General features: G+C 42.2%; 1 non-coding gene across 1 annotated transcript; it reads left to right on the plus strand.

Moving 5' to 3' along the window:
• The first annotated feature begins 1,743 nt into the window (after positions 1-1,743).
• On the plus strand, positions 1,744-1,876 carry LOC116094582. Its single transcript, XR_004120217.1, has one exon. It is a non-coding gene; the product is annotated as a small nucleolar RNA SNORA17 (small nucleolar RNA).
• The last annotated feature ends 2,935 nt before the right edge of the window (positions 1,877-4,811 follow it).

Consider the following 4,811-nt stretch of genomic DNA (forward strand, 5'->3'; position numbering starts at 1 on the left):
GGTTACTTCACCAAGGATGATATTTTCTAGAACCATCCATTTGCTTGCATGATGCCCTTGTTTTTTTATAGCTAAATAGTATTCCATTGTGCAAATGAGCATTTTATGTACCCATTTTCAGCTGAGGGATATCTAGACTGTTTCCAGTTCTGGTTATTACAAATAAAGTTGCTATTAACACAGTGGAACACCTGTCATTGTGGTATCATGGAGCATCTTTTGGGTATATATCCAAGAGCTATATAGCTAGGTCCTTTCCAGAAGCTATCTTGGGAAGACTAAAGGCATGCAAATGACTTGTTTTAAGATGACCCAGGATCTGCAGAGGGTGGGCTCTAAGAATGCATGACCCTTAGAGAGTTTATCCCAAGATTGCATATTGTTGCTGTTAAGCCTTTCCAGTCACTATTATATAGCCTAATGATTCCTGGGCATCAGCTCACCCTATTTGTGCAGATTTTCTGCAGATCAAATATGAATATATGCTTTCATGTAGTAATGCTGTGTAGATGAAGAGATGATTTCACAATTCCTGATAAAAATTTTATAGAATTCCTAAATTTATAGAAGTAATTTTTTGCCCTCTGTAAAATAAAAGCTACAAATAGAGTTCTGTAAACCTGCATGTGTCATGGGCTAACTACACTAGGATAGAAAGAAGGCTTGGAACAAATGTACAATCAGGGAAAACATTCTTTCTACATTAGCCATGAGAGAATTAACTGGTAACTAAAGGTCATAAATTGGGAACTGACAACTTATTGTAGGTGTAAGGACAGAAAGTAAAATATTGACTACTTTATATAAAACTTCAATACTACTAAGATACAAGACACATGATTTGTCTCTTGAGAAAACTATACTAACTTCTGACATAAAAATTATTACTTTAAACATGAAAATGTTGGATGTTGTCAAAGGATTTTTCAGCATCTAGTGAGATATGCAATTTTTTTTCTTTCAGTTTGTTTATCTTGCATTGACTTTTGGTGATCGTGTTCTTGTGCTTGTTGTCAGCCATCTGGTTGTTTCTGCTATTGGCTGGCCTGGTATTCCCTGGTAATAGCAAGTCTATGGAGCTGTAAGTAGAACTAGTCATCCCTTGTTTTCCAAGGTGGCAGGCCTCCCTGGAGGCAGACAGAGCTGTGGCCCAGGAAGTGTAGTGCAGACACAGGACTGCAGGTAGAGGTGTGGACCAGAAGATGTAAGACTGGAAGGATGGGGCAGACCTCTCAGTTGCTGGGATTGCTGGATACTCAGAAGGCCTAATTGCCTTTTTAAGTCTCAGGACTCACTTATTTAAATCATAATTGTTTGTAAAATGCCATTACTAGTGATTACAACAGATAGGAAAAGAAATAACATGTGGCTGCCTTATATACATTACAAGACTGCATGTGGTAGCTCATACCTGAAATCTTAACATTTGAGAGACTGAGGCAGGAAAATTGACATGAGTTTAAGGCCACCATGAAAATAAAAATAAAATGTAAAACGCAAGTAAAAGATAAGCCCACTACTGATTTTAGCTTTTAGAATAGTTAAAAATAGCTGAATAGACCCTACAAAATTAAACTGTCTGAAATTAGCAACTAGAAATTCTGGACAAAATATATTAAAACAAAACTGAAACTGCCAAGAAGTGCTTTCTAACATTCACTTAAATGAAAGTATTAAAAACAAAACAAACAAACAAACAAAACAACAACAACAACAACAACAAAAAAAAAACCTGCAATAACAACTGTCCCTAAGAAGTGTTACAATTGTGGCTGCTGTATCACATGTGTGTCAGTAGGTGGCAGAGAGGAGAAAGACTGTGTCTATGCTCAGTGTCTGACCTACAAAACATCTGAATGATTACTAACCTAAAATTCCCTGAAAAAAGTGAGCCTGAGAGGACCACCAGTACTGTGCCAACATGCTTGGGCAGGGAATTAGGCTGAGAGAACCACTAGTCTTGTGCAGGCCCTGATGGTTCCCAGGACCAGGACTAGGAAGCAAGGACAAGAAAAAGCCTATCTCAGACTTAATGCCCCCAAGCAGAAGTGAGGCTGTGACAGACAAACCTCACATAGGGCCACTCCGGCAAGCCCATGTGAGAAGCGAGCCTGGGAGGACCACCAGACCAGCACCATAGGGCCTGGATAGGAAGCTAGCCTGATGACCACCAGTCAAGCACTGTGCAGGCCTAGGAGGGATAAGTAGAGACCATGCCTAAGAGGACCCCTGTCCAGTTCACACAAGCAAAGCATAAAACTCCTGAGACCACTCTTTGACAACTCCAGACACTCAGAGATCTGAGGTACCACTCAGAGAAGTAAGCAAGTAGTAGGAAATGGAAGATAAACACAAAAGGAAGGATGTGGGCATCATAAAGAGAATTGGAACAGAAAACTTGAGGCTCCTGAGGAACAGCCTGATGTGAGTAGCTGGTGATGCCACCTGGGACCATGATAAGTTTCTGGCCTGTGCTAGCACCAGGGACCATGTCACCAAATTCTAGACAGACATCCCTACTCTGGGCTGCTGACCATGAAAATGTTAATATCTGAGCGCTGTCCAGAACTGACACCACACCTCACTGGACACGGGGTTGAGTTGGCTATGAGGCTATGAGAGTAGGAGAGCTGATCCCAACCCTGCCAACTGTGGGCCCTGAACATTGAGGGAGTTGCAGGTGAGTCAGCCCCCAAAGATATGAGGATGGGCTCCTTTGTCCCTAGCACACATCTCTAGTGTGGTGATGTGAACAAGACAGACAGAGACAGAGAGGGTGGGGCCAGAGAGACAAAGGAACAGACAGAGACAGAAACAGAGACAGAGATAGAAAGAAACAGAGCAACAGAGAGAGGCAGAGAAATCCTCCCCATAACTCCTCACCACCTACAATATAAAGGAAACCTGGCCCTGGGATCATGAGAGCAAGAAAGCTAACCATGCCTTTCACCAGCTGCAATACTCAGGAGAGTGGGCCCTAAATTTCACCTGGGCAGGACAGTAGAGCTGACCCTGATGGCAGTGGTGGTTGAATGATCTCATTCTCTTCCCTTGTCACTTATGGCAGACAGGAGAGCTGGTCTTAAGGTCATCAGAGCAGAACTGGCCCTGTCCCTCACCTGCTGTAGCACTTGGGAGAGTAGGCACTATACCCCACCTGAGCAACACAGTAGAGCTGGCCCTGGATATAGAGTTTGCAGGTGAGCTGGTCTTGAGGGCATGAGTATGAAAGAGCCAAAACTGCCTCTCTGCTGGGCAATGGAGTGGATAAAGGAGAGATGCCTTCCTCCCCTTTCTCCTCACTCACTATCTATGGAAGGCAGGAGAGGTGGCCCAGATGTCATGAGAGTGGGAGAACTGGGCAAGTACTCTATTGGCTTCAAGACTCAGGAGAACAGGCCCTGTACCTCATCTAGGCAGCAGAGTAGAGCTGTTCCTGGTAGCAGGGGGTTGCTGGTGATCTGGCCCTGAGGGCATGAGAATAGGAGAGCTAACAGGCTCTGACCAGCTCAGATACCTCTCAGGCTCAGCCAGATCCAGGGCTGTGAACTGGCTCATCCCAATATTTATCCCATCTATCCACTGCTGGAGTACATGAAGGGGCTGGTTGTAGCGATCCAAAATTAAGGAATCTCCATGACACAGGGCAACAACAAAATATCCAAGAAGAATCCTAGTAAAGTTCTAGTACTGATAGATTATCAGAAGCCAGAGGCCCCATATCAGATCAAGGAGTTGGTACAATGAATCTTTGCGAGCAAGGAGGTATAGACAAAAGAGAATAGTGAGAAACACTGACATACTTCAGCATCCACAATGAGATATCTTTTCTCTATTGGTGGGGACGTTGCAAGGGTGGAGGGCAGATATAAATGGAGAGTGAAATGAGTGAGATTGGGGTATATGATGTGAAATTTCAAAGAACCAATAAAAAGTTGAAAAATATTTTTTAAAAAGAATAATGTCAGTGAGCATGTTAAGCAGGATTGTGAAGTCTTTGTGGTAATAGCAAACAGTGAGTCTGTAAACACTGAAGAAATGATTCTGCCTTTTAAAGGGAAAAATATAGATTAATTATGTAAATACCATTGATTCAAGAATTATGATAAAGGACTCAACCTTTGTTTAGCATGATTGGAAAAAAAATCCTCCCAACATAAATCCCACACTATGTTTCAAGCAGTTTAGGGTTACATTAATTAATTATCTAACAGATAAGTAATCTGCCTTGTCCATAAGATATAGAAAAAATTCTGTCAGCTCTGAGCAGAGGGATCAAGGAAAAGGCTGAACAGCAAGTCAATCAAGAATGGGAAGTTTAGCCAGGTGGTGGTGGTACATGCCTTTAATCCCAGCACTTGGGAGGCAGAAGCAGGCAGATTTCTGAATTTCTGAGTTTGAGGCCAGCCTGGTCTACAGAGTGAGTTCCAGAACAGCCAGGGCTATACAAAGAAACCTTGTCTCAAAAAAAAATGGGAAGTTTGAAATTGTATTTATAAAAAAAAAGAAAGGAAAGACAGGTAGAGGCAAAGCTGCATCATAGAAGAGAATGATGACTGCTAGATAACATACATATCTGAAGTAAGGAATGTCTGTGTCAGGCCTTTCTTTTTTCCCTTTTCTTATTACATATTTTCTTTATTTACATGTCATATGATATCTCCTTTCCCAGTGTCCCCTCCAAAAAAAAAGAAAATAATAAAATAAAATTAAAAAACAAAACAAAACAAAAAACCCTGTTGCCTCCCACCTCCCCCTGCTCACCAACCCACCCTCTCCTGCTTCCTGGCCCTAGCATTCCACTACACTGG

Source organism: Mastomys coucha, unplaced genomic scaffold (assembly GCF_008632895.1).
Source record: "Mastomys coucha isolate ucsf_1 unplaced genomic scaffold, UCSF_Mcou_1 pScaffold16, whole genome shotgun sequence".
NCBI classification, from domain to species: domain Eukaryota; kingdom Metazoa; phylum Chordata; class Mammalia; order Rodentia; family Muridae; genus Mastomys; species Mastomys coucha.